This window comes from Rhinolophus ferrumequinum, chromosome 14 (genome assembly GCF_004115265.2).
Source record: "Rhinolophus ferrumequinum isolate MPI-CBG mRhiFer1 chromosome 14, mRhiFer1_v1.p, whole genome shotgun sequence".
In the NCBI taxonomy this organism is placed as follows: Eukaryota; Metazoa; Chordata; class Mammalia; order Chiroptera; family Rhinolophidae; genus Rhinolophus; species Rhinolophus ferrumequinum.
In genome coordinates this window covers 15,665,791-15,674,195 of record NC_046297.1, presented here as the reverse complement: position 1 = coordinate 15,674,195, position 8,405 = coordinate 15,665,791, and positions in this window count along the sequence as shown.

Genomic DNA, 8,405 nt, shown 5'->3' with positions numbered 1-8,405 from the left:
GACATTTTGAAATGATAATTAAAATAGAGCAGGCACTGTCTTTTTAATATGCTTCCTTCCATCCTTTACGTAGAACCTCAGTTGATCCAAACCCAGAAGAAATATGCTTGGGTTTCTCTTCTCCCTTTTATGTCTCTGACTCTTGTACCCAATCTTGACATTACACATGAAAATAAAAGCCAAACAGTATCCATTATTTGGTGATTGTAAAGTGATAGCAAAGTGATTGTAAAGGGACCATAAACTTTTTGATTTTCCTAACAAGGAAAGTAAAATATAGAAAGCCTACAGCATAGGGAATAGAGTCAATGGAATTGTCATAGCTATATACGATGTCAAAGGTGTAGTAGATTGGGGGAAGGGGGTTATCATTTTGTGAGGGGTGTAAATGTCTAACTATTACATTGTTTTTACACCTGAAACTAATAAAAAACTATTTAAAATAATAATTTTATATATATATATATATATATATATATATATATATATATATATATATATACACACACATACATACAAAGCCTAATAAGTCTCAAAAAAAATACAGCCCTTTGAGCAACATACAGAAGATATTTTTTAAGTGAACATGTGTCTGGTATTGTCTGCCCTTCACTTAGCAGCCAGCTACTTGAGAGAGTAGGTCCCCTTCGTTGCTTTCATTTCCTCACTTCCCATTTCTCAGGCCACGATATTTCAGCTGCTACATTCATCCTCATGAAGAGTGTACTCAAAAGCTCATGGTTGTCAGGTATATTCATGACGTTTGTCAAGATATTCAATGACTATTCTTTGTAATTGGGATATGACATCTCTGTAAGATAGAACACCTTTGGTAATTGCTGCATTCTTGAAGGACTCATTTTTCTTGGCATCTGAACAACCAAGTACGTTTCTGTCCTACTTGCTGGTGCTTCTTCCAAGGCTTCATTTTTAAATTCATTTTCTCCACCATCCCTTGAATCTGATTGCATCCCATCCATCTCTTCATTCCATTCCTTTCCTTCTCTTTATCTATCTATCTATCTATCTATCTATCTATCTATCTATCTATCTATCAATCATCTATCTATATCTATCTATCACCTATCTATTTATCTCCATTCTTTCTGGTCAATCTCATCCTTTTTTATGACTTCATGTATCTGTGCATACATGAATAAAACCCATACCTATATTTATAATCAAGGTCCTACCCACAACATCAAATCCACATTTCTAACTACTAACTGGGCAACTCCATGTGGATTTTCCATATTCAACTACAACTCAACATACTTCAAACTCAACTCATCTTCTTTCCTTCCAAAATCTTTTTCTTCTAGCATGTCACTCATTGTGGATTGGTCTACCATTTATCCAGTTACATAAAACAGAAACAAGGGAATCATTTTTTTACTTTTTGCTCTCCCTTCAAAATCATTCACTACTAATTCTGATGAATCATTTAACACTCCTACAATATATCAATGGCATCCAACTTTCTAACTATTTTCTTCTGCAGCTATAGGGATGTTTCTAAACTTCAAAACAACGCACGACATTCTTCTGTTTAAAATTCATTAGTTTTACATTGCTCCTAGGATGAAATCCTTAGCTGTCTGTACTATCAACCTATTATATCTTCCTATTAGGTCCCAGAGCAACTTTTGCATTCCCACCCTCATTTTCCCAAATACTTTTGCCTGCTCAAACTATGTTCTAGTCATCTATATGTCTAAACCAAACATCAAGAGGATCAATAAATGTTCCCTAACCTCCAAGCCTGGATGAGGGACTATATTTGTCCCATATTGCCCCATGATAACATTTATCACACTAAACCCTCATTGCTTCTATAGTAGACCACAGCTCTTTAAGATAAAGATTGTATGCTGTACTTCCGTGCTTAGCACATGGTAAACACTGTCAATATTTAATGGCTGGCTGACTGGCTGTCCAATGCTAAATGGGGTGGGGCAATAGTTTTTTTTCATATGTGGATGGCAGGTAAGACTTCATTGAGAGAAAAAAAATGTCCTCTTCAGCAGAGCGCTTTTCACTGAATATTTGAATTTAAATGTTGGAACAACCTGCCACATGACAGAAACTTGGCAATGTTGTAAGCTGGCTCAATTGAGACATATTATTTAGTATGAGCACCAACATTTAGAAAATTGAATATCCTTCAGAAATCTTTTAATTAGTAGACTTCTTTTATTTTCATGAGATATTAAACATCCTGTCACTAATAGAAATTAACTTGAATTCCATTTGGAAAGTACACTGGTAATTATTCTCACTTCTCAAATAAATGCAGCAAAGGATAGCAGTAGAGAAGTTTCATTTTCAAATTGAAGTTGATATAACTCCAAAAATCCTGAACATTTATTACAGGCCAATAAACTATGTCATTTCAAAAGATTACAACCAGGATAGAGTGCCTTGTCAGCTATTTTTTACTTCCTAGGTACCAATAAAACCTCTTTCAGTCATGGGGAGCTGTCACCAACCTACAATCTTATCTTATTCTAATATAGGGTCTCTTAAGCATTCATGGCTGAAATTCAAGCATTTTGTAAAGCCCCCAAAAATTGTTTCTAAAATTGTACGTGCATGGAAGCATTTATTTGGGGCAAGGCCCAAACCTTTTGTTGGGTTTCTCAAATGGATTCACAATGCCAAAGAAATGAACAACTACTGGTAATCATTGTATAGGTAAAAGAAAAAAATTATAATTCACTTAAAAAATTTTGTTAGTTGACAAAGTTATCTTTGGGAGAGAGATAAATTAGACATTTGTTGAATCAGTTAAATTAAGATTAAATTTAAATTAGATAAAATAGTTGTATTTTAATTTCTCTCCCAACACATTGAATTATAATCTAGAAACAATAGGAATAAGGGAGAATAACTTTGGAATTTTAATATTTATGTGCAGATAAAGGCCATAGAAATGACTCTGCTATATAGAGTCTTATTTTTCTTATTACAAAAAAAAAAAAAAAAAAAATACTTCTAGAATCCTTCTACTAGCCCCTCAACAGTAGTTTGCTAACACTTTTTCCAGATACTGACTTAATCCATTCTTCACTTTCTTTGCTGATAAGTGAATCCCTCATATCTTTTTCATTAGTCTCTCCATTGCTCTCTGTCTTGGCAGATTTAATATTCCATTTGTTCTTATGGCCTAAGGCTCACTGATTGAGCTAGAGTCTATTTAGAGTTTAGAATCAAATAAGCAGGGAAGTGATTAGGGATAAAAAAAAAAAAATTTCTGTTGAAATACCAAAATACCATATTGGAGACATGGATTAGAATCTGCTGTAAGACATTGTGCCTCAAATCTTAGAAAATTCCCTACACGAAGGAGAAAATGACACAGGTCAGCTAACATGCCCAGAATACCAGAGTACTCTCAAAAAGTATATATCAATTTTGAATTATATTTTTAACACTTTGTTATTAGAATATTCCTTTTCATTCCAAATAAATGCCTAGAAATGACTTAGCAATAAAATTCTATTCTAGACATGATTGTGTTTAGGGGCTTTCTGGTTGGTAAAGGTTTAGCATATTATTTTGGTTGGCTACACCTCAGTAAATATCAGAAATTCATTTTCATAAAGATGAAAGCAAGTATGCATACCCTTCAGTTGGAGACAATTTCATTTTTGTTAATCCCATTCTGGATGGCTATCGCAGAACTCCAGGGCCAAGCCATGAAAGAATCGTGGAAAGCTTCCTTAGGACTAACTCACGCTTTTCACTAACTTTTATGTAGATGAATTTGATCGTGTCCCTGAACACCAAAAAGATATTTTGCATGGCCCTCTTGAGTGCTATGTTATAACTCTGACTCTGAATCTAAAGAAGAAAAAGAAAAAAAAAATTACTAAGAATATGGTAGGTTTTGAGAAGTGTGTGTGTGTGGGGGGGGAATCACACACACACACACACACACACACACACACACAAACAAAAAACAGGGCATCGCAGTAGAGGATGGATCTTGAAATTAATAAATCTAAGTTAAGCCAGAAATGTCTCTTTATTGAAGACCCCTTTTATGCTATGTTCCTTTGCTTAAATCAGCAGAGAGATCATATCCGTGGTTGCTTTGGGATGGTCCGCTATATCACTGATTATCTTTTCTCTGCTGGAATCACTGTGTTCCTTTTGTGATGACCATGGGAAAAAGTACGTATTACCAGAAATAAGATTAACCCAGTGCATGACAAAAACCAAGGTTTTGGAGATGGTTAAACAATGGTATTGAGTGATACAGCTGCTTTTTAAATTCCTAGAACATGGAAACGTAAAAAAAAGTATAATGAGCTAAAGGAAGGTTTTAAGGAAACATAAAACAATGTTCCAATTAACCACGTTAGCCTGCAATCCAGAATTAAATGAATTTCTTGAACGTAAGCATTGTTCAGTCCAGAAAGTGAAGAGTAAGGCCCTGGAATTAATAACTGCTTTAAGCAGCAAACAAGCTCTATGGACCATGCTGGAAGGAGGGCTAGGGATTAATTATGCAGCAGATTTCATAGGCACTTGTGTACACTCAGATATAACACCTCTGGGCATGTCATTTTTAAAGATGCAGGGCAATAAGGCCCATACACTCAGGCATTCACACACAGGGCCAGGCATGCTGGGGCGTCAGAATCATCCAGAGTCTGTTGACCTCCATACAGTGCCAGGTCCTTCAAATATTGATTCAGTTGAGTCTGATTCAGAAATGAAATATATACTTTGTGTTACACTGAGGTCTGGGCTGTGGATGCACTTCTGTAAATTGAAATAATAAATTAAATACATTTTCTTTTAGTTACAATTGGATAGAAAGGTGGCCACTTTCCAATGGAAGATATTAACTGTGCAGTTTCACTTCTTTCTTAAGCTGAAACAGGCTGTAGGAAATTTGAAAAATGCTGACTACATTCTTCAATTCTTAGGACCATTTATCCAGAATTTGCTAACTCTCATGTACAACTTATGGCCTGTCATTACAGTTCTTGATGGCCCATCAAAAGAATGAAGAGAAAATGGAGACTCAGAAAAGCCCATTTCATTATTTGTACCACATCTAAATAGAGGCTAATCATGCAAAGAGAAGAAATATCCAGGTGTGCTTGAGGGCTATAAGCTGAAATTGTTTTTGTTTCTTTAACCCTGTCTTTTCCAGTTCTAGACGGATTAATGTTTTGCTTAGCCATTAATACGAGATTAAAGATGCTTTCACACTGTAAATAACTTTAAAATATTTTATTTAAAACTGCTACCAACAGTTGTCCTTTGCCCTTGTATTGAATTCATGGAACTAAAGACTAAGAGAGGAAAAGAGGTAATGCAATGACAGCTAACAGTTCCCAAAAGTGGTTCTTAGATCAGAGCTAATTCAGAATGTTTTTATTGGCCCGTGACAAATTGAGAGAAGAATGATGGCCTAAGCTTTTCTTAAAGTTACATTCATTCATATTAAGACACTATCCTCTCTTATGAGATTATGTCTATTCCACTTTACTGTGGAAACATTGTTACATTTATAAAACGGTAATGGTAGATAGTATTATGTATTTATTTTTATTTAAAATGCTAAAAAACATTGAAAAATAAACATTTATTTCTCATGTACATCTAAATGTGCTTCTATCTAACTATAGCTACTCATTTAATTCTTCTCTGTGAAACTACAAAAACATATAATCTCGCTTCATAAGAAACACAAAATCAAAGACAATGCCCCCAAAAGCCTTCCGCAGGTTGAACTTTTCTAATTTTCTCAACACTTTCTCCAATTACATTGTATACTGGTGATCTTTCAAAATGCATTATTGAGAAATAGACACTTTACTCCAAATGTGGACTTACCAGTATAGTTATACCACTACACTCACTGCTCTGTATTTATTAATGCAGACCATATTTACTCTAATAATTTAAACGAGGTCTATGCATGCTCTCCTAAGTTACTACTAAATTGCATAACCTCCTCTTTGGGAACACCTTCTTAGTGGTATTTCTTGAGCATATGGACAACACTTAGTTCAATTCAATAAAAATTACTTAATCCTCAAACACTGTGTACAGGCACTAGTGATACCAACGGATGCCTGGATCTTCTAGAAGAATTCTAAACACACTATTTCCATGTTGTCAGTGCCGGAACAGAGGTACATTCAAGACGTTTCTTGAGCAGAATGAGGGAATGGGAGGGAATGGAGACTCCAAGCACATACAGAGGTAGGATTTTCATGCCCTTTGTTCTCAAACAGTACAAGGAGTTTCTCTTGCTATTAAACCATCATAAAAGAAAAAGACCTGGGGTGAAGAAATGAAGAAAGTCTACAATTGACCACCTAATTGAATTTTGTTAAATGATTTGTAACTGGTGGTGATTTAAACCATGATCAAAATATTCTTAGTTCATTAATCTTTCTTATATCAACAATATCATACTATCTACATATCTTTCTTACTCTGCCGAGAAACTTTATAGGTTTGTAAAATGGAATTAAAAGTAATCCTAAAACTACATACATCTCTCACATGCATATTTATTTGGCATTTATGGAGCTACCTGTATATCTACAGGTATACTCACTAATCTGTATAGTTGCCCACACTTGCTTTGGTGGCTTTTATTATAATCCCCTAGTAAAGTAGGTTCACGTATATAGAATTCTGCAACAAAAAATTCATGGGGAGCTGCATAACACAGATGGTTTGAGAGTTGCGTCTACAAAGCTGTCTTTGACTTTTATGAAATTCACTGAAGTCAAACTTACTCTGCTCATTTATCACAGCTCAACACAGTTTCTTTCTTATATCAACCATTTTGAACTACAGCTGGCTTTTTGCCTCCTGTCATAATGTGAGTTTTCTTAACTTTTTCTCCTGAAATTTAAGAAAAGAATATCAAACCAAAGAATTTCTTAGATGCAGTATATTTAAGCCCCGGCTGTGACTGCCACTTGTATTCAGGTTAAACTTCTCTTCTGAGGACCTTAAAGTCTCTATAAATCTCACATGACCTCTGAATATTGGTATCTGAAGATGGAACCAGGACATCGTTAGTTCTGTGGTCATTGTCATCCCAAACTCTGAACGCTTAACTGACTGTCACAGGATGCAGAGATCAGGGTACAAAAAAAAAAAAAAAACAAATTGAAGAAAAACTTCTTTGGGGTACTAGTCAGGAGGATCACTGTTTAAATTATATAAAAGACTAGCCAATATGCTGTACACCTGAAATGAATATAAAATAATATTGAATGTCAAACTAAATAAAGTATAAAAAAAGAAACACTTATTTTAATTATATCCATACTCATACGAAAAATAATCTTTTTTTCCTGTGATTTTTAGGACCCTAAAACCCCCAGAGCTGTCCCCATGCCTTAATTCATGGATTTACTTATTCATATTTGCTGTACAATATCTACAGATATGCCAGAGTCGTATTGATTCTTTAGTTAAAGGTTTTGATCCCTATTAAAACAGAATTAATAACAATAAAGGTAGAAAAATTGAACCGCTCAGGCCATTAAAGACATCTTGATTTTCTTAAGGAATAATCTTAATTTTTTCTTAATCCGATTTAGACAGAGGCAAATTTAAAAGTACCTGTCATCTAAAATATCAACACAAAATTAAAGAAATCATTTTGGTCTTTCATCAAGAATAAGTTTTAAAATAATAGACTCCAAACCTCCTCTACAATCCATCATGCATCCTCATAAAAAAAAAAAAAAAATCAGGTCAGCAGCATTCAATTGCCAGTATCTTCTGTTATAGATAATGTCTACTAGTGTCATTTTTTTTTAACCTAAACATTTTTTTAAGAAATACTTTCGCTTTTTTGGAGGATATGTTGAAAACTACATTTTAAGTGATTCATATCCTGACTGTGATTCCATTTATAGCAAAACAATAAAAGCAGTTGGTATTGTGATGGTGTTAATATATTCATGCAATACATTGTTAGACATATGGGGATCCAGGTTTCTTCTGTGCTGGTGGAGTTTAAAAGGAAACTTCTAGACATGCATTTTACGTACACAAAATATAGCATTCAAATAGGGACAATGTATGAGAACATCAATAGTTGTCAGCTATGTGCTGTCAGCAAAGATGAGTTTTCAGTGTGTGGCATTTTAGACTTCATTATATTGCCCTGTGGAGCATTCCCAAAAAAGTAGCAGGTAAAAAAATCAGGAGCATTCAAATGAAATGATACTCAAGGGGGTGAAGAGGTTTTTTTTCCCCCCTCAAATTGTCTCTATTGACAGAGTTGACTTCACTTTGCCATTGAACTGTGACAAGGTGATTATTTTTAAAAACCAAAATATGGTGCATAATACATTTTAGCCCGAAGCTAAAAGTTAAGTGTGAATATTCATTCATTTTTTGGTTCTTCCATG